The 22,887-nt window shown below is 46.1% G+C and overlaps 1 protein-coding gene across 1 annotated transcript in view; it reads right to left on the reverse strand.

Annotated features, from left to right (window-relative positions):
• LOC142588869 (uncharacterized) overlaps positions 1-22,887 on the reverse strand; it is a 371,216-nt gene that overhangs the window by 263,905 nt on the left and 84,424 nt on the right. The window lies entirely within an intron of this gene.

Raw genomic sequence — 22,887 nt, forward strand, 5'->3', positions numbered from 1 at the left:
TCGTATCTCCCTATCTGACGCCTTTCTTTATTGGGATTTTGTTGCTTTCTTTGTGGAGGACTACGGTGGCTGTGGAGCCGCTATAGATATCTTCCAGTATTTTTGCATATGGCTCATCTACACCCTGATTCCGTAATCCTCCATGACTGCTGAGGTTTCGACTGAATCAAACGCTTTCTCGTAATCAATGAAAGCTATATATAAGGGTTGGTTATATTCTGCACATTTCTTTATCACTTGATTGATAGTGTGAATATGGTCTATTGTTGAGTAGCCTTTACGGAATCCTGCCTGGTCCTTTGGTTGACAGAAGTCTAAGGTGTTCCTGATTCTATTTGCGATTACCTTAGTAAATACTTTGTAGGCAACGGACAGTAAGCTGATCGGTCTATAATTTTTCAAGTCTTTGGCGTCCCCTTTCTTAAGGATTAGGATTATGTTAGCGTTCTTCCAAGATTCCGGTACGCTCGAGGTTATGAGGCATTGCGTATACAGGGTGGCCAGTTTCTCTAGAACAATCTGACCACCATCCTTCAACAAATCTGCAGTTACCTGATCCTCCCCAGCTGCCTCCCCCTTTGCATAGCTCCTAAGGCTTTCTTTACTTCTTCTGGCGTTACGTACCTGTGGGATTTCGAATTCCTCTAGGCTATTCTCTCTTCCACTATCGTCGTGGGTGCCACTGGTACTGTATAAATCTCTATAGAACTCCTCAGCCACTTGAACTATCTCATCCATATTAGTAACGATATTGCCGGCTTTGTCTCTTAACGCACACATCTGATTCTTGCCTATTCCTAGTTTCTTCTTCACTGTTTTTAGGCTTCCTCCGTTCCTGAGAGCCTGTTCAATTCTATCCATATTATAGTTCCTGACGTCCGCAGTCTTACGCTTATTGATTAGCTTAGAAAGTTCTGCCAGTTCTATTCTAGCTGTAGGGTTAGAGGCTTTCATACATTGGCGTTTCTTGATCAGATCTTTCGTCTCCTGCGATAGCTTAGTGGTTTCCTGTCTAACGGCGTTACCACCGACTTCTATTGCGCACTCCTTAATGATGCCCATGAGATTGTCGTTCATTGCTTCAACACTATGGTCCTCTTCCTGAGTTAAAGCCGAATACCTGTTCTGTAGCTTGATCCGGAATTCCTCTAGTTTCCCTCTTACCGCTAATTCATTGATTGGCTTCTTGTGTACCAGTTTCTTCCGTTCCCTCCTCAAGTCTAGGCTAATTCGAGTTCTTACCATCCTATGGTCACTGCAGCATATCTTGCCGAGCACGTCTACATCTTGTATGATGCCAGGGTTCGCGCAGAGTATGAAGTCGATTTCATTTCTAGTCTCACCATTCGGGCTCCTCCACGTCCACTTTCGGCTAACCCGCTTGCGGAAAAAGGTATTCATTATCCGCATATTATTCTGTTCTGCAAACTCTACTAATAACTCTCCTCTGCTATTCCTAGAGCCTATGCCATATTCCCCCACTGACTTGTCTCCAGCCTGCTTCTTGCCTACCCTGGCATTGAAGTCGCCCATCTGTATAGTGTATTTTGTTTTGACTTTACCCATCGCCGATTCCACGTCTTCATAAAAGCTTTCGACTTCCTGGTCATCATGACTGCATGTAGGGGCATAGACTTGTACCACCTTCAATTTGTACCTCTTATTAAGTTTCACAACAAGACCTGCCACCCTCTCGTTAATGCTATAGAATTCCTGTATGTTACCAGCTATTTCCTTATTAATCAGGAATCCGACTCCTAGTTCTCGTCTCTCCGCTAAGCCCCGGTAGCACAGTACGTGCCCGCTTTTTAGCACTGTATATGCTTCTTTTGTCCTCCTAACCTCACTGAGCCCTATTATATCCCATTTACTACCCTCTAATTCCTCCAATAACACTGCTAGACTCGCCTCACTAGATAACGTTCTAACGTTAAACGTTGCCAGGTTCAGGTTCCAATGGCGGCCTGTCCGCTTCCACTTAAATTCCACTTAAATGTACGCAAATTTTAGAAACCGCGAGGACAGTCTATTGTCTTTTTCCGCTGACCCAAATGCAGAGAGAATTCAGAGAAAGTGGTCAACAGTTAACAGAATTTGAAGGTGGGCTAGTAATTGGTTGATGGTATATTGCCGAATACAGTCACATGTCACTGATCTCTACTGGATATCAGATATGTAGATATCAGTAGCTTATGCATCCAGTATTCTCATGTATTTTGTACTCATTTCTCTTCTTTCTTTTTCTGTCTTTGTTTTTGTACTTTCTGTTGGCCCTACTCCTAGAATTCGTCTACAGCCTGATGAAGTGAGCTTTGGCTTCCTTTCGTTTTTGTTTCGTTTATTTTCCTTGCCTACGTGCGCGCAAGCCTACGAAACGCAGGTCTTACTCCACGTTGCTCGACAGACATATCTTTTACTTCAAATGAACTTAAAATTTAATTTTGAATTAAACTGAATTAAAGTTTAATTTTAAAGTTCCTTGGTTACTTCCGTTCTCCAGTCTCGGAGGCCACTGTATAGTGGCGTGATGCTTTGTCTGGCTTGGCTGCGGCCACGTATCCGGCTATTTCTCTAGCTACGTTTCCTGGCGCCCATTTCGTCAGTGTTCCGTGCCTATCGCGTGGTGATTTTGCTATCGCAGACCCTTCGCACCGATGCAAGCATCCAGAATTCGCAACGTAAGTACAGTGCTTCAATCACAGAACAGGGGCCGATGCGCGAAGGGCCCGCTCTACGACAAAAAAAAATATTTAAAAGAAGTAGAAGAAAGGGACGTTGTAAATTCGTTTAGAAAAACGCGCGATACCCCGCACGACCTTGCGCAGTAATGAGAAGCGAAAAAGTAAAGATACGTTAACCACGACAGTAACTATCATCCGATATGCAACTGCCGTGCTGGGTCGCTGCTCAGCCCGGCAAGGAAAGATAACGAAATCATCGAGTCACGCACACGATCGAGCGAACGTAGCCAGGCGTGTCCGTTTCGATATAGTCATTTGCAAGTACTGATGCACCGTACCGACGGTGACATTTGCATCACCGTCGGACAATGGACAGACTGGGCGCGGCGTCCTCGTATAACCAACGGAATGCGCGTTCCCGGATCAACGAAAAAATGGTTACGGTCGTTGCGTACGCAACTGGCGTATACGGCCCTTCGGATATCGTGTGGAATGCGCATGTGTGATTACGCGGAGAAAATGCACGATCGGAGAGGCATGCAGGTCTGTATGATACGCCTGCGTGATACACAGCCGTCTTTTGGTACCTCGAAGTGTCAACGCGAAGTTTGTATGGCAATCGATCGAATGGCGTACTACATCTCACGTTTAGCCATTGGTCAAGACCACGGAGGGCCAGACCGAGGTGAAGGCGACCTGGAAGACAGTCGGGCGTTCTTCACAATGCATACTGTATACGTGCCCGTTATGTGTTCTGGCCATACGTAGTCGAAAAAAGGCAAAACCAGATCGTTGTTCACACAGTTTGGAAGAACGCGCGGTAAGTCAGCACATCATTTAAAGAAAGAGAAAACCGAAGCAGCCTTCTCTACCGAGTATCTACATACCTTCAAGGTCTCTATCATGGTTCAAGGTCTCTACATAAGTTCTCTACGTAAGTTTAAGGTCTCTATAATAAAGGCATGGCCTCACCGCGCGGTGAGGCCATGCGTTTATGATGAAGCACGATTGTCGAACTGGACTAGCTCAATGCTTCTACACCATTTGGTGACAATTTGCAGCTACTTTATGACTGCACTTCGGTTAGAGAGGGTTGCAATACGCCAAAGCTGAAACAGCATTACGTAATTAAGCGTCAGACTCCACAGTTCATCGATTGCCGCACGCGGTGATCGATCTCTCAAGGTGACGTCAGGAAATAGCTGCCAATAGCGCACTTCTGTTGCGTCGTGGCTGCCTGTAAAATCATGAGACGCAGCATGGATACGCTATCACACTACACAAGCAAGCAATGCACGTTCTGCATGCTTGCGTCGCGCTTATATTGAGCACCCTTTTGACAAACTCTTGAAAGGCCGGAATTGGGAACGGCGAGTTGGAATGCATGAGGTCAGGAAAATCAGAACAGCGCATAGGTGTGAGGAATACATGTATTCAAGTGTTTTCACTGATAATTCGCATAACTGAAAGAAATGGGCTTCGACTTCCATGTATATCATTACGGTTCAAGAAATAAATTTTGCCGAAAAAGAACTTCATTTATCTTTGCAGTGGCTTGAAAAAAAAAAATAATTCGAATGAAATGATAAAACACGGTGGAAAAGAAGACCAAGTGTAAAATGCCTGTGCCTTATTGATGAATATGAAATTGAACGAAAAAAGAAAAGTTATACTAAAGTGAATAATGTGCAGACACATTAACACTAAACGTTCAATCGTATTGTTATTTTTCATCGCCATGGCGCCGTGAGGTCGCCGTGAAAAATGGGAACAATACATCCCACTGTCCATCAAAGGTTTAAGGTCTGTTTGGTAAAATGCTGAAGCCCGTAATTAATTACAAAAGTTGCTAGGAACCTCGGACTGCATTCAAGAATCCTTATAGGCATTTTAGGATGCATGCCTAAAATGTTTTTTTTTTTTTTTGTCTCACACATGCAGCCACTACAAAGAGTGACACTTAGGTAGACCTAAGACAACGAAAGAAGGCCTCGGTGCAAATCACGCGACTGGTCTTGAATCGCGAGCCGAAAGAGTGTTCCGCCCTTGAGAAGACGTCTTACATGATGCCGATATTTAGCTTTTGAACGGGCTTGCCAGAACGTCGTCGTCTGCCCTTGAGCGGCAGACGTGTTTCGTCTGCTCCCCGCGAGACGATCACTCCTCTCGCGTGACACCTCGCACACGGAAATAACTCCCCGCAAAGGAGCCACTGTTCACGCTCGAGGGCGACAAAAGTCCGCACGTGACGGCTGACAAAGCGCAGAGGAGTCAATGCTCCCCCGGCACCTGAGAAAGTTAAAGGAACTCGCGAATATATAGCGCCTGCAAGAGAGTGCCAGAGATCTCCCACAACGCGTCCCCAGTGTAGCAGACTACTTAGCCTGCAGACGATGATATGACAAGGGGGAAGGAAGAGAGCGGCCTCTTGCGGCCATCTTTAAAACCTCAACAGCAGACGGAAGGAGGCGAAAGGCGAGAGGACAAGTCTTGTTCATCAGCCCGACGAGACCTTTTGGAAAAGCAGGTGCACGCGACGACCCTCTCCTTCTCGGCTGCACTCCCTCTTCTCTTCTTCAGCACGAATAGGTCGCGGGGTCTGGGCCCAGGGAGGGGGAACACGGGGTGCGTGCCCGTTGCAGAAAGAAAAAGAAAGAAAGGAAGGAAAGAAAGGAGGCCACGCCCGCACCCCGGTGGCGCCCGGAAGAGTATAAAGTTTTTTTTTTGTTTTCATTTTCTCTTGGTTGCACTCGTCTGAAGCGTGGTGTCGTGCACGCGTGGATCTTTCTGAATTCTGCACAGCTCTCGCCAAGCGCTGTACCAAGTTGTGTGCATCGCAGTCAACTCCTGCATCTGTGCCCGTCCACGTAACGTTGTACGAAGAGTGAAGAGCGAACTTCGCCCCAGTGTGAAGGGCGAACGTTGCATTCGTTCTTCGCATTGCAGTCGTAAACGTCGCACGCCTTACGTCACCGTCGGTCAGCCTTTGTGAACTCGGGAATTAGATTTTATTGTGACGGCGTACTGATGAGCTATCAGTCGGAGCGCAGTCTGAGGATGCAGCTGTGACGAATTCCGGTGAGAGCATATTAGCTATAGGGCGCTTATTACTTGATACTCGACGGAAGAGTCAACGGTGTTTTCAGATACAGTGTGAATAAAGCATTCTTCCGATTATTCCAGCGAAAACGAGGTCTCTGTTTTTCTCTCTTTTTTTTTCCCCCAATCATTTTGCGGAGCTACTACTTTCCCCGTATTTCACGCCCCTCTCGAAAGTTATCGTGCTCCAATTCGGAATAACTTTCGTCTCATTCAGCATAAGCAAAGTAAACGTACCAAAATGTCATGGCTTGGGCTAGCTGCAACATACTTATAGATAGATGTAATGCAATAGATGCAATGCAATCCTTTTGCAAGAAAGAACGTGCTCCGTATAGGATGCCCCAAACGTCTTGGAAAAGGGAGCTAAATTCGGGACCAGCAGTTAATCCCCAAAGGGAGTCTTTTCTTACTCCTTCTGCAGAGTGATCGTACTTTATTACGACTGCACGGGAACTTTCGAAAGGGGAGTAAAATATGGAAGCGATCAGTTTACTCCTCCCAAAAAACAGTTTCCAGAACTCCCTTTGGTTTTCGAGCTTGGTGACTGATGCAGTTTTGTAATGGACGATGTTTCATCGGGCACGTTTAAAGTTCTGCGCGCATCGCAGCCTTCAGGAACCACGGCGCGCAGCGACATGAACAAAGTTTAGAAATCTACCCATCATCGCGTTACATGTGTCAAGCTGCACAAACTGCTGTTAGCGGCGACGTCATGTAACGTTGTGTTGACCGCGACACGTTGGGAACTTTATTTGCAGAAATGCAACGTTCTTCGCAAATGCAAAAGACGCTCGAGTACTTAGATTTAGCTGCAGATTAAACAACCCCTGGTGGCTAACATCAACCCGGAGCCCTTCAGCACTGCGTCCTTCATAACCCAGCGCGCAATTTCGAGACGTTGCTCCCGTATTCAAGAACGTTCATCTACTCGTTTCTCCACCTCGACTCAGTTATGGTGATGCTGATCGTGTTCATTGGCATTCCGTTCGAAGCAGGACGAACATATAGAGTCCCCTAGGCTGTTTGAGTTAATCAGGTTGTACAACCTCCATTGCTATCTATCCTTTTGCCTTTTTGATCTCGATCTTAATTTACATATTTAAAACCTTTATCACTGTCTGTACCATTACCTACTCTTGCAATGACTCCGGATCTTTCAATCTCTTCCCTGCTTTAATTACTTCCACCACGCTTCAAGAAAGCTTCAAGAAAGCTTATGGCAGCGCTGTCCTATGAGAGAAGTGGTCGTTGCTCTTTGGTGACACTCCATATCAGTTCTTGAGAAGCGTAGGGTCTTTTTCAGGCGAGGGGTGGCGCTGTGCTCGACTCGGTGGAGTGGAGGGAAAGCTTCTTCGAGTCGAGGATGGTTTGGTAATACGGGGAGTAAACCTCATAACATAAGTTAATATTTTGGGCTTATCTAGTCCCCTAACAATGATCGTCACCTATCTTGCGTGCACTTCATTTCTTTAACGTTGCGCGCCCTGTCCCTTCAGTTCACGAACGACATGCGCTTATCAACGCATGTCGTTCGCTACAGGAAAGTAGCGAGCGAAGTGTGTTAAATAAAGTACACAGAACATTTCTGAGACTTATTCATAGTGGACGAGATAGGACACAAAGGGCAGATTTTTTCTTTCTTTTAGTTCTAAGTATATCTACATAAACAGCATTTCCAAACATCGCATTCTTTTTTCCCGTAAGACTTGCAAGTTCATGGACACTTAAGAAGACGATGGGTGACCAAGAGTTTCCTCTTGTTGCTCATGCGGCAACTGGGGGTTCAATTATCCGCCTCCTCTCGCCTTTCCTATAGAGGTGCCCGAGCATGTCCGGAATTCGGAACGGAGTTCTGGAACTGGTATCGTTGCTCACAACAAGGCGGAGCAGCAGCGGGCGCATGCACCTTGCTTCCGCACGCACAAGCACAGAACTGTATAGACACATTACACCGCGCTCCCGTGGGCGCCGCCATGTTTGATCACGTGGTGAAGCGTCCATTGCTTGCCTCAGCCGGCCTCCGCAGCCTCTGTTTACAACGGAAGCGCACGACGCCGTGCGACAATGACTGCGTGAAGGGCACGAAGATTTGGCAGTTTCAGAAAAAACGGAAATGTCGCATATCGATGCTTCCGAGCTACTGACGCCTAATGTCCACATGCCACGAGCACTGTCGTGGCATGTGGACATTAGGCACTTTCTAGCCATGCACTGGGAGGCATGGCTAGAAACATGCGTACTTTCAGCCGTTGTATTAAATCAGAATTACTGTGTTTCGATCCGCGTTTCTACTTTATCTATTACCAATAGCTTGGGAGCCACAGATTCAGCAACGTTACATGTGATTACATTATTTTCCACGTAATCACTCGTGAAAGGGACCTTTAAAAATATATAATATATCGAATATGTTCTGTATTCATTTTGTGCTTTTTGTACACGTCCTACTCACAACCCTAACTTTAAGCCCCAGAAGAGTGGCGCTCAAAACCTAGCCCATGCCGTGTTTCCGGCTGCCGCAATCACTTCCGCCGCATGCCGCCAGCGAAAGCAAAGCCTTCGAGATATGTAGTACTTGGAAATCAGGAAATGCTGCGCGAAGCTACAAAGGAAACCCGTATGAGTTTCCTTTGTAGCTTCGTTATTATTATTACACACAGGGTTCCTCGCTGGGTTGTGGATTTGAACACCACCTATATTTTGAGCTCCCTAAAGTCAAAGCAAATTTGTTCTGTAGGAGTGCTTCTTATGGGTTTGTTGGCGAAACTTGGCTCTTAGAAGAGGGGATCCAATTGTATGTGTTGTATTAATGTGCGCCCCTCTTCTAACGATCATGTACCCATCAGTCCTACGCTCTCTGAACTAACGTGTTAACGATGAACATCCGTAGTCGCCAGCAGGTGCAACATGGCCTCCGAAATCGGTCAGCACGCATCACGCTCACCGGAGATATCGGAGGCCATGCACCAGGCGTGGCCTCCGGCTGCCGGCAAGACAATTGTTTCAGCAAGCACTGCACATAATTGTGTAGTCGGACGGAGATTGCGGCACTCCATCTTTTCTCATCGCAGAGCACGCGAAGAGCCTCTTCGCACCCATTGCTTCCCTTCTTGCGGAAGAAAGATCCTCGACCAGACGACGAGGAGGTCGCAACTTCTGTTCTTTTTCTTTGGGACCCGACGACATGGGGCGAAGACAAGATGACGCACCCCTGCCCTCTTTATGCTGTGCATCCATCATTTATTAGCGGACTCCATTATGCAACCGCCGCCGTTCCTCTCTTCCCGTTTCCCTTTCCCGCGCTCTAAAGCCCTCTCGGGGAAGAATGCCGTGATCTCGTGTCCTGTGCGCATTCTCTTAACCTTTTCCTTTCTTTCTGTAGTTTATGCCAGCTTTTATTTCTCTATTCTTTTTTCTTTCTTTTGAGAGTAAGCAATGAGAAAGTGATCGCGTGCGGGAGGTTATTCACTTATGTGTCGTCCTTATCTGACTGGCGCTGCGGTGTCCCGAAAAAGAAAAGAGGGAGAGAGCAAAGGGAGAGGCGCTCTCGAACCACGTGACTGAGGCTGCCGGAGCACCGTCCAGCGGTCGCGCGTACAGGTACGACATCGAGTCTTGAACGCGGTGGTTCAGTAATAATTGAAAACGTTATTTTTTTTCGCTTCTCGGGCTTCTCTTATCTCCCGCAGACGCTCTCCCTTGGGACGGCGCAATTCTCGGTCCGCCCACCGGGATGGATAAGCGACGACGTGGCCTCCGAGATCACCCCCGCGCGGGGACGATCTCGGAGGCCATGGTGACGGTTATAACGTTCTCCCGCCACGCGCGAGGTGGCGGTTTCAATTGGGTCACATTTTGATGAGAACGAAAAAAAAGGAATCTAGGCAAGAAATTAGCACCGCTAGCTGTTTCAAGTATGCTATCGAATACTTAGATTGTGGTGCTATACTTAGATGCTATCGAATACTTAGATTGCCCGCGTATGCGTCACGGGCGAACTTGCAGTGTAGCACACTGTCATTACATGAAACTGACGTTCTTATGCCTCCTATCTCTTACAAACTTTCGTGCACACCTGTGACACGCTCGGGAATCCTCGACACCCCTAGTGTTTTCTGTTAGACAGCTCCGAAAAATGGGCGAAGTCGGCCTACGTAATGCCAAAAGAAATGCGTGACCGGTGGTCGGATCAAACCTCTGATTATCCAGCACGACAGCCCAATGCCGACTGCAGTGCCATGCCAATTCCCACATTCTTCTCCCGTGGCAGCTAGCGCTTCGGGATGCTGCGTTAAATTGGACTGCACTGCCTTCGATACTGGGCCCACATTTTCTGTTGGATGCCACCAAAGTGGCCGAAGTCCGCCTGTAATGCTATCGCATTAAAAAATCCCCTCGCGTTTACTGTGCTTTCGTTATATAGACATATTATGGCTGGCGTGACTCCCCCTGATTGCAGCTGTATCCTATTCAGAAACTATAGGACCAAAGTAAAACTATACGAGGTCCATCTGCCCCTGGCGAAGCTGGCGAAACGGCGAAGCTGCACAGAAACACTGGCGAAGCTGCACAGAAATGTTTATTGACGACTGTAAAGAGACGAATAAATCTCATTTTGCTCACAGTATATGATGACAAAAATTTGTTCACTTTGCCGTACACGAATACCAACTCTATTACGGTCAAGGGAAATTCTGTGGTTGACCAGAAACAGAAAAAAAAAGTCATTTTTCTTAATGAAATAGTGCCTGTTCCTGCATGCGTGTGACGTGTTGGAAGCCGGTCACGTGATGTTCACCGTCAAAATTGCGGTAAGAAATGCGCTGTCGTTTCATGCACTTTCTTAAAAAGAAGCAACATTTTATGCGTTGCAGAGCAAAAGTAACTGGAACGCCAATGCGTTTCTCCGCACGAGTTCGGGAATAAATACCTCGAAACTGGTGTCATATCCTGAGAATTCGTTCCAAGTGGAACCGCCTTGCGAACTACCCGGCTAGAGTTTGCAATACGTATTCCATAAGGTAATTACTTAGAAACTTAATTGGTGAACTTTCGTCAATTAGTCGATTACGCATTTCAACTTCTTTTGTGCAAGTAATGCTCGCCTTTTCGAGTAGACCAGCTCGTGGACTACAATTGTGCTATCTGCCACAGACAGTTTTAAAAAAAATGTTTGAAAGTGTCCACCCAAACACCCGGTGTATGTGACGTTTTCAGCAAGGTTTTTGAATAAAATTGGTAAAGTTTGACTCCAAACGCAACACGCGAACTGTTAGAAATGACACAGTGGCAAGATCCGATATATATATATATATATATATATATATATATATATATCGGAACGCGAACTCGACGCGCGACCTTGTGGACCAAGAATAAAGAGAGACCTTGTCCTTTCTTACAGCACGCTTTCCTTGCCCTCTGCTTCTTTCCTAAAAGACAACAACGCTTTCGTGTCTATTATGCCCACGAAGCGAAAAGCGTGTCCTTCGTATACACAGCTTAGTCGTGGCCAAGGTATATATGCCATTGCACTATATGCAAACACACCGGAATCACAAGGACTTCTCTTTGTCGCAAATTACCCTGCCCATTTCCGTTAAAGAGCGACTAATCTCCACTCTCGTTTCTTTACTTTTTTTATTGCTTGTCTTTCACTTATGACACCTCGAAGCGGCCGCGTAGGACGGATCAAATCAGTTGGTGGCTTCAGCCGAGAAAATGACGCATGTAATTAACACTTCGAGGAAGCTGTATATAAAACGCGAGAGCGAAATCGCTCAAACGAGATGAGGCGGCAAACGCGCCAATTGGTTGCGGAACAACGCGTTTTCTTTTTTTCTCTTGCGCTTTCAAACTGTGGGCTGCGCGATGACTATGTGCGCGGTGAAGTCGGTGCATGACGTCACCAAGGCCGCCATATTGGAAAGAAGCGCTAGCGTGGTGACATGCATGCTGCGCCTTCTCTCTCTCTCTCTCCCCTAAAAAAGCGGAGCTTTAATTCACTCTTCCCCTTTTACTTTGCGTGGACGGCTGTCTGGCCGAGTAAACTTGGCCCATCTCGGATACGACATGCTTAATATTCAATTTTATTTAAACGGAAAGTCTATTGAGCGCAACAAAAAGTCAATAGAAACGCAGTGTATTCCCTACGACGACTTTTGTAGGGGATGCGTGCTCACAAAGTTTTTTTAAATGAGGTTTGTAACGAGGATCAGTCAGGTGGTGCAACGTCACAACAACCACACACTTCATAACACTAACAAATAGAGATAGCCAATAAGTGTCCCCAGCCGCATATCTATGAAGGTCCACCGGGAAGCTATCACTTGGCTTTGGCTATGCCCTTGCGATGGTTTCAGCCCCTCTGTTCTCGTTTTCTTTTTTTTTTATTTCCGGTACGTTCGCGCATCCACCACAGGTTCAACTCGAGTCAATTCACTGTTCTTTCAATTCGCGGAACAGGTTTATAGAGATGTTCATCGGCGGCTAAAAGCTGCTGGAACGAAAAGAAATTAAGGGGTTTTACGTGCCAAAACCACTTCCTGATTATGAGGCACGCCGTAGTGGGGGACTCGGGAAATTTGGACCACCTGAGGTTCTTTAACATGCACCTAAATCTAAGAACGCGGGTGTTTTCTCCCCCATCGATATGTGGCCGGCGTGGCCGGGATTCGATCCCGCGACCTCGTGCTTAGCAGCCCAACACCATAGCCACTAAGCAACCACGACGGGTGTTAAACGAACGAATTGAATATTGCACGAGAAAAAACTGCCCTTGTGCAGACCTCTCGTTCTGCCGACGATCTGTGTATAACACGTCGACAAAAAAAAAAAAAAAAAAAAAAAAAAACTGGTCTCGAGCAAGTTGCCAGCAACTGCTTGTTCGTTTATTTATCATTACCATATTCAGACACACCCGACCGCAACGTCAGGGACGGGGCATCTTTGCGCATTTAGCGCAAGGGACGAAACACAAAGAAAGAAAGAAACAAACAAACAAAAAATCTGCAGCACCGCAGTTTGCTGCGACGCCGTTCGATTAGAGCGCCGCTTGAGCTGACTAATTAATGCTCTCACCGCATTCACAAAGATGGGCGGGCGCTTTGGCGACGACTATGAGGCAAAAATATTACCATAGCCGCAATTAATAAGATATGAGCCTTGCACTAAACACCGCGGCCGCCATCTACAACATCGCCAACCCGTAGAGCTGCCCGGCCGAACACAAGAAGGAAACAACAAAAAGTTTTTTTTTTTTTCCTGATAACGGGCAGTGACGTCATCGAGGAGCCATCGAGGCTTTTCGTGCACCAGGTCTTCCGAGAAGGTCGCACTAGGCTCCTGTTAGCTCAGTCTCGACATATTAATGCCTCTTGATCAATTATCTTCATTTTTCAACAAATACGAAACAATCGCTAAAGCCCGGCACATGTACACGGCTTTCAAAATCGCAAATCAACGCAGTTGGCGCTATTGTATCAGAAAGGATTTAAAGCATAGGCAACCATTTCAACGGGTATTTATCAGCGCTTCAGCTGATAAAATCGTATTTGAGCGCTGGGCAGCAGTTTGTATCTATAAGTGCAATTGTTTCGTGGACGCACACAAAATGAACCGGGGTTCCTCAAGGGAGTATCCTTAGCCCACTACTATTCAATCTATAGTTTAACGACATTGTTCTTAGCCACCGGGAAGCAAAATTCACGCTCTGTGCCGATGACGTCACTGTGTTTTTGTCTTCTACTTGTTACTTGTTTGTTTTGTAATAAAAACAAAACAGAAGCAGTTACCTTCCATGCACAAAGTAATATTACAAGAAGCCTCCGCTTGAGGTACAATGATACAATGTCATTGAAGTTGTATATATATCGCACGAAGGTCCTTGGTGTGCACTTTTCAAGCACTTTATAATGGCATCAGCAGGCAAATTTTGTAGCTCATAAGTTTAGCTGTACTACAGGAATGACAAACCCAAAATAGATGTATTTTACTGACACGGGTAATATTATTAATTTACCATACTCTGTTCGCTTGGCACATCAATTATGCACGCTTCGCATGGGGAATAAAACTTTTCAAAAATCTGAAAAAATATGTTCTCGTTGCAAAAAAAAAGAAAAAAAAGGATAATGCGCGTAAAAGCAAATCTCTCATATAACCAGTCCCATGGGAATATCTTTAGGAGCTTTAGAATACCGACAATACATGGCCTTTACAATCGAGCTGTTATGCAAACATGCTACTCCCTAGCCTACAATACCAGCAAAGTACCTTTGGACATATTGTCAGTTTGACGCTTGATACACCACCCTACAGTACCCGATATCTAGAGTTATGGAACGTACCTCGTTGAAGGACAATATATGGAGAAGAAATTATTAGAAACGCTCTGCCTCGATTTCTAAACTTTAAATGCGTCCGGTGTGAACATTGAACACTTCACAAACGCTCAGTTTTCTTTTTTTAAATTATGTGGTTTTTCCGTGCCAAAACCACTTTCCGATTATGAGGCACGCCGCAGAGGAGGACTCCGGAAATTTCGACCACCTGGGGTTCTTTAACGTGCACCTAAATCTAAGTACACGGGTGTTTTCGCATTTCGCCCCCATCGAAATGCGGCCGCCGTGGCCGGGATTCGATCCCGCGACCTCGTGCTCAGCAGCCCAACACCATAGCCACTGAGCAACCACGGCGGGTAACAAACGCTCAGTTCACAATTTTTCTACCATCTCTAATCTGATTTTTGGTTATATACCGTACGTCTACTGCTATAACTTTTTCTGAACATTATCCTGTCGGTGTAAGCGATGTTTTTGCTATTTATATAATATTTATTCGTAATATTTGCTATTTGTAATATTTGCTATTTATATAATATTTATTTGTAATATTTGCTATTTGTAACATTGCATTGCTGTTATGTAATTATTTGTTCCTGCATTGCGTGCGTCGTTGCTGCTGTCATTTAGGGGCTGAGGGCACCTGAAGCTGCGTTTATGCGGCTTTCACCTCTGCCTTCTCTATTCGCACTGAATGTAAAAAAAATACAAATGAAAGAACAGAAAGAGAGAAAGAAAGATTCTAGGATTGGGCATTATTAGGGGCCAATTATTGAATGGGGCATGCTGCAATCACAGAATTGAAGTCAGCCAGTAAGTACACTATGCATAACATTTTGCTAAACTCTCAGCCTGCACGCAGTTTCGACAAAGTATATAAAGTAATTGAAATCGGCAGTGAAATGCGCTGTCGTTCCTGTTAATACGTTTCCGCACTGTAGGAAAAAATTCAGTACGGTAAAATATCAACTATAGCACAGTAAATGCATTTCACCGGCACAGTCTGCACCCCTACGTCTCTAAAAAAAAAAGAAAAGGAAAGAAAGCACTATGCCGTGAATGAGTTGATGATGTAACAGGCTCCTTTTGGTTGTAAAATTTTGCACATTTGTCGCCGCTATATCGATCACCACAACCACCGTTTCCACCCACACGATCCTGAGTCGGCTCTCAAATTTTCACCACAATGCATGTCTTTAATGAGCACCGCGAGCTTATGCACCTATACGAGGACAAGAACGCCCTGTTGAGGACAAACCGGTCTTCTTTCGCTGAAGGCCACGCAGCTCCCCCCTACGGAAAAACAGAACAACAAAAGTTGATCGTCTGGGCATGTCTTCTGCAACGGATATGACGAACAGACGGATGTCGAAGGTCCAGACGAGCGTTACTATAGAACGTTCTAGTAACGTTGGTCCAGTATATTGATAACAGCGCTCGCTCGCGTGTGCGTACAGAAATATTAGAGTCAAACGAGCGGCGGGGACTTTTTCCCAAAGATTAACGCCGGTGCGTCTGCACAGCTGCTGCCGCCGTTCCGCATGTCGTGCCGCAGCAGCACCGCGGCTCATTAACAAACGTACTACAGCTGCATTGGCAATGAATGCGTGGCACGTCGACTCAATTCCGAGGACGTCTGCTAGTCTACTTCTGCTAGACATCCGCACTACACAGCGCGTCGCGACACTGCAAGGACAGACGACAACGATGCATTATACTTCTGGCTCGTCTGCTGTGGCGAGCGCGGGTTGCCAGATTGCGTCATTTCCTCACCTTCCTTTGCTGTTGCGCGAGCCTGCGTGGCACAAAGCCGCGTGCCTGAATTTAATGATGGATGCATTTAGCACGCTTCAGAGAATCAGTTCCCGGCGTCGCTTTGTCAGCAGTACGTGGCGTCGGAGAGGCGCCAAGGTATAGCAGACGCATACAAGTATACGCGTTCCCGACAGGAACACAGCGGGGAGATCGGAACGTACGATCAGGTGCCAGACTGCGTTGGCACCGCACCGATCCAGTATGCGTGAGAAGAAGCAAGCGTGTTCCTGAAATTTAACGACGAGGACGTAATTATCGCGGGATTAGTGAGTAATTTTCCCAGTTTTTAGGACCTGCGGAGTTCCGGAATGATTGGCTACCGTGTCGCGTAGCAAGCCGTCTGCAGGCACTTGTATACCAAGATCGAGATCACATTGCTTTTTATGACCAACTCATTGTGGGCGAACGCGAAGCACCTACCTGCATTTCAATGATGGATTAAGTTATGGCGCTTTCGCGAATATAAATAATTCCTGGCGCCTTCTTTGTACGTTCGCAGCGATAGCTATTACGAGCTTGAACGTGTCCAGAGTTGTATCTCATCTGTCTTGAGGGACACCTTCTCCGAATTTAATGATCGATCGCTTTCGTACGCTTTTGAGAATATACAACTACCCGATACCTATTTCTCTATTTCTTTCTTGTTTGCAGACGTAGATTTTATGGGCTTGATTATGTCTCAATAGACTGGCGTAACTTGCTGAACCTGTTTTTTTTTTATGATAAATAACTCCTACTGTTTCGCAACGGAACAGCACCGCAATACTATAATAGCACCTTATGAAAAAATAATACTTTTGCGCAATGAAGTGTAGTTTTACGTACATGCTTTAAAAGGAAGCTTTAGCTCGGGCCCAACTTTGACGCCGCTTATTGAAATACATGTAAAACGTGGAACCGCTTTACAGGCCAGATTTTAATGAAATTTGTTGCACTTGAACGAGAAAGTTAAATTCTACAGTGTCTGTTGGAAGCGAAACTTTGATTTGGGGTCTGAATGCTTGTGCAAAAAATTGTAGAAAATCGGTAAGCTTGAAAAAAAGAAGTAGAAGCACGAATTTTACAGACCCGTAACTCTGCACCAAGGACAGACGTCGCAGTTCTGTAAACTGCACCCGTGAGAACATCTAAAGCGGACAAAGTTTATATATCAATTCTTATCTTACGCGAATTTGTCACAATGTTTACAAGTTTCTCTTTTTTTTTTTGCAGGACTCCTACTCACATATTAGGCGTGTACTCAGGAACCACGTATAATACATCAGTGTTGCTCGCTTTAGGTGTACTATTGATGAAACTTACTTAATCGCGATATCATTTTCATTTAAAGCTTACAGAGTTGTAAACTTAATATTTTTCGTTTTCCATAAATTTGCGATTTTCAACAATTTTCGTGAGAAAATTGACGACCTAAATGAACATCTGCTTACTACAGTCACCAGATTCAATTTTTCTTAAGGTACAGCAAACCTAATCCAATTGGGTGCAGTGGTTGCCGAGAAAAAAAATTTTTGCGCCGACTGCACGAAGCAGAATTTTTATTTAGGGACTCGAAGTTTTTTTTACAAAATATTGTCGAAGTTCAGTTCGGTAAGTTAAAGAAAAACAAAGAAACGGAAGGACAAGTCTTGCAAATCCGTAAGTATGCGCAAAAAAAAAAAAAAATAGAGATCGCAGCTCTGTACAATGCGCCTATTAGCTAAGCCGAGGTGGACAAAGTAATGTATCAGGTTACAGCCTACATAAATTGTTGCGACGTTCCTGGGGACTTCGACAAAGTCCTGCACTCACAAATTCGTGGTATACCTCGGACCAGTGCATAAAAAATTTCCAGGTGTCCTTAGCTATAGCCTGAGAGATGCGAAGGCGAAAGTCTTGTAAAGCCTATTATAATTCATCTTATTCCACCTTAATTCACCTTAATTCACCTTAATTCACCTTAATCCTTCTTAATCCACCTCAATTCGCCCTAGTCCACCTAAATCCATCTTACTGTACGCTATTCCACCTTAGTCCTCGTTCACCCACCGTAATCGACGTTAATTCACCTTAGTCCACACTAATCCTCCTAAATACACCTTAGTCTACCCTAACCCAGCCTAATCCACCCTAATAACCTTAATTATCCTTCATCCACCCTAATCGACCTTAAGTCCCCTTAATTTGCTTAAATCGACCTTTATTCAATCACCAATCACATAATAATTAACATTGCTAATCATTAATTATCTCTTATACACGGCTGGACATGCTTTGGTTCGCTTCTGGCCTTCCGTGAGTCACGTGATATTTCCTGTACTTCGGAAGGCGACTTTGAAACATAGAGATCTAAGGCTTTCACCTTAATAAAACTATTTCGATCGCTTTACGCTTCTCAAACGATCCGGTTAACAGGAACGTTTTTGATTACTGAGTTATAAAGTTCTAAACTCGGTGCTTCAGTTTTCTCGTTGTTTTATTGGCGATTCTCAAGACTTTCGGTGAATAAATTGACAGTTTAAGTAAAAATGATCCACTACTACAGTCAGTGAACTTTAACTTATTCTTTTAAATTCGACAAGCCTCGTGAAAGTTGGTGCCGTTGCGGACGCCGAGCAAGGAAGTTTCTCCGTTGCCCTGCATTTAAAGACAGGAACTCCCGAGGCACCCGCCGCGGTTGCTTAATGGCTATGGTGTTGGGCTGCTTCGATGTTGTGGTGTCGCTATGGTGTTGGGCTGATTCGATCCCGCGACCTCGTCGCGGGATCGAATCCCGGCCACGGCGGCCGCATTTCGATGGGGGCGAAATGCGAAAACACCCGTGTACTTAGATTGAGGTGCACGTTAAAGAACCCCAGGTGGTCTAAATCTCCGGAGTCCCCCCACTACGGCGTGCCTCATAATCAGAAAGTGGTTTTGGCACCCCACAATTTTAGCCTCCCGAGGTATTGCACTCTCTCTTAAGGGTTGTGTGCAACGCGTGTCCTTTGTCCTCGATTTACGACGCATGCGCAGAACAACCGCCAAGAGTCCTTCGCGCTCATCTCCATTTACACGCTAACGGCGCTCCAAAGACAATCCTCCTTAATCCACCTCAATTCGCCCTAGTCCACCTTAATCCATTTTATTGTACGCTATTCCACCTTAGTCCTCGTTCACCCACCGTAATCGACGTTGGTTCACCCTAATCCTCACTAATCCTCTTAAGTACACCTTAGTCTACCCTAACCCAGCCTAAGGGTGGCATGAGGTCGCAGGGTATCGTGCGTACCATCAGTGAATTCGAGAAGTGCCTTCAGCACGTGCCCCGTGTGCAATCGCAGTATACAACTGCGACGGAACCGCAAGTAACAGTTTCAGCGTAGATGTTGCGAGATACGGGAAGCTGTTACGGCGCTGGGAGGATACATTCTTGTAGATGCAGCGTTTCCGTATGGGAACGACTGCTGCGCCACTCGCGTTTATAGTGCATATAACACGTCGGAAGTGACGTCACCTTCAAAACAGCGATGCGCGAACGACAGCATACCAAGTGTGCTCATTATGACGCCGGATTGATGAGATGATATCGAATCCCGTTGTAGCTATAGAGAAAAGTCTCGGAAGATCTGAATCCGTGGTTCAACGCGCTATTTTTTTAATTCTTTTTTATCGTTCTATGTCACGTCTGCTTGCGATTGTTAGGCCAGAAGGTCGTTCGACAAAGTGCACTGCGCAACTAACTTATGAAGATATATTTTCGCGCGTAGCAACCGTGGCATCCGACGCAGTACGGAGGTCAAACGACAGTTATACGATCGTGCGATCAACGATCACACAATCAACGAGCGATCAACGAGAACACAATCAACGAGCGATCAACAAGCACTCAACGAACAATCAACGAGCACACAATCGATCAACGGATGCATTGTGTGCGCCGTGGTGAACGGCATGAGTGCGGCGAATAGTCCCGTAGATAACAGAGGGCGCGCATGTATGCAGAGTCGTCACATAGCAAAAACTTTAGAGAGAAAGAAAAAAAAAGCTCGACTGTTACAGTAAATTACCCTTCATATAATACCCCCCTCCAAAAAAAAAAATACGCCATTTCTGTGAGAGGCGGCTCGGTAAGCTAGAAAAGATGCAAAAATACGGAAGATGCACGGGTGGCCGACGCCACCCCGAATTTCCCGCACAAGCTCCCCGTGACGTCACAGCATGATTGACCTATAAATTGCAATACACCCCTTAACGTCTATCATTTACTCTGGCCGTGCTCGCAAGCTCACATAAACGGCGAACAGGACAAGCGCAAGTTTGAGGAAGCAATCCGGAGCGAAGAACTCGCTCCCCAACTCTGGGCCGTCCAGCAGGTCCACGACGCCGCCAGGAAACCCAACCTCCCGGTTCCGTCGTGGGAGACGCCCACTCTATGAGACCCCAAAGCTCTCGTATAGCCTGCAGGACTTCGAATAAAGTTGATTTCCTTACTTCCTAACATTGTATTGCTAAAGAAGCCAAAGACTGAACTTGGCAACTTTTGAGAACCGCTTACTGGAACACAACGGAGCCAAAATACCGTGCAAAAAAAAAAAAAAAAAAAAAATCTTGGGGAGCCATGATGTCACGCCGACGTACCGCCGCAGACTTTCGGCGCGAAATTAGAAAAAAAAAAGAACTTTGATCTTCGTTTTTCTGTTCCAATAATGAACATCTTACCTCATTATTGAGGAAAATAATGTTTCGGAAGAACAGTTTATCAGTCTATAAACCGATTTAGTGTCTCTTTAAAAGAAGAGTGGGCGCGGTTGTGTATCTGCCTCCACTGTGGTATATACGCGTATACGCTGATATCTGGGAAGGAAAGCGACGAGGTGTTAATTCGCGAACCGTTGGCACCTTTACTTTCCAGCCATAGATAACAAACAAAGAAAGAAAGCTAGAAAAAAAGAAAGGAAGCAAGAACGCCCACGTCTCGTACATAAGGCGGAGAAGCCCGACTGCGTGAGTCTGTGGGAAATCGGAATGTCACCACGAGTCGGGCGACCTTGAAGTGGTGCGCAGCCCGGCTGCTCAGTTTCTCGCGAGCTGTTTCCCAACCGCTTAGCAATCGCGGATGCGAAAAAAAAAAAAGAAAAAGAAGAAAGAAAGGCGAACGCCGAGCGGACGTGAGCGAGAGGATTAAATGAGAGAGCGCAGACATTTGCTCTACAATGCGGGTCGCGTTGCCCCATTAATTGTCCTCTTTAGGAGAGATACTCCGGTTCGAGACGCGCCGCGCTGCACGACGTCTCTGTACATTATATGTATAGGGAACGGCAACAAAACATGCTCCGTGGCCTGCATCGGAAAGCCGCTAGCGCTGTCACTGTCAACGCTGCCCGTCTTTTCGGAAAGGAACCCGCCGTGGTTGCTTAGTTGCTATGTTGTTGGGCTGTTAAGCACGAGGTCGCGGGATCGAATCCCGGCCACGGCGGCCGCATTACGATGGGGGCGAAAACACCTGTGTACTTAGATTTAGGTGTGCGTCAAAGAATCCGGGGCGGTCAAAATTAATCCGGAGTCCCCCCACTACGGCGTGCGTCACGATCAGAAAGTGGTTTTGGCACGTAAAACCCCATAACTTAATTTTTTTTTACGAGGCACATAGTAGGAAACTCGAAGTGTGCTGAACGTGTAGGAAATCGCGATTATGTATATGCAAGCTGTACCTGCGAGGTACAGAAACGTCACTTTGACAAGCGAGAGTCTGCAAGGTCACCCCGCGCGACGCACAGCTGTCAATACGTCGCAAATCATCACGTTCTCTATGCTTGTGTTATCGTATACTTGAAGAGTTGACGATGCTAAGCTCTGGCCTATCGTTTTTGTTTTCATAGTCTCTTTAGCTGACTTAACCGATAGGTAGCGCTCGTCTTTCCTTTCCTTTTGCCTCTCTCTGTTTTCTTTCTTTCGAGTTTTTCTTTTTTGCGCTATAAAGTACACCCCCCCCCCCCCCATGTTAAGCAAACACCAACTCGCCCAAGAAGTTATCCACAAGTTATCCGCAAGTAACCGATAGGTTTCACCGCACTGCACAGATGTGATGAGGTAGAGTGCAGATGGAGGTATCGGCGGCGGTGCACACAGGTGTGTACGCCGAGATGCTGCAAGCCTCCAACGGTTACCGCGGTGGCGCTGGTCTGTGACGAGGAAATTAAATAAGGCGTTTGTTCACTCAGGCAGCTGACTTAATGCTCCATCAGCTTCGTCTTTAAGGACCTATACAGAGGCGTGAGACACGGCACGCTTCGATAAGCGAGAACAAAAAAAGACGCTTGCAAGCTTCAGCGCGCACGGCTGATACAAAGGCTCGCTCCTTCGCTGTCGTCTCAAGTGTTTCTTCGGCGCTTACGAAAGACGCTCTCCGTTGCGGCGTTGCTGACGCTGTACACTCTAAGAAAAGTTTACACCCTTTGAGTCGTATCTTGCCACGCAACAATAAACGTCATCTGTCTTGTCCGTATTTCCTTTCTTTGACGCTGCGAGCCCGGTACCTCCCAGTGACGAACGGCATGCGCGTTATCAGCATGACATAGCGTTGTCGACAGGAAAGTAGCGGGCGCGGCGTTTTCAAGAAAGGAAGCGCAAGCAAGGCAGATGACGATTAGCGTTGTGTGGCAGATATACACCCCGAAGGGTGTAAACTTTTTAGAGTGTAAACTGATTTACACCCATAAGGGTAGTCTGAGGGTGCAAATCGGTCTATAATTCACACTTTAACACCCGCAAAAGGTGTAGTGGTGCGATTTATAGATATCAAACACTCCGAAGGGAGCAAATGGATTTGCAGTGACACTCTGTTGTGGCGTTGACATGTATATTAGCTTTGCAGCGACGTCTGGCGTCATTTATACAATTCCGTGTTCATTTATAACCGTTTCCAGATGGCGCTGCATATTTGTGAAGATATAGAACGCGAGCGTGTTTTAAAGATTCCGCGGGGG

This window comes from Dermacentor variabilis, chromosome 7, assembly GCF_050947875.1.
Source record: "Dermacentor variabilis isolate Ectoservices chromosome 7, ASM5094787v1, whole genome shotgun sequence".
Classification (NCBI taxonomy): domain Eukaryota; kingdom Metazoa; phylum Arthropoda; class Arachnida; order Ixodida; family Ixodidae; genus Dermacentor; species Dermacentor variabilis.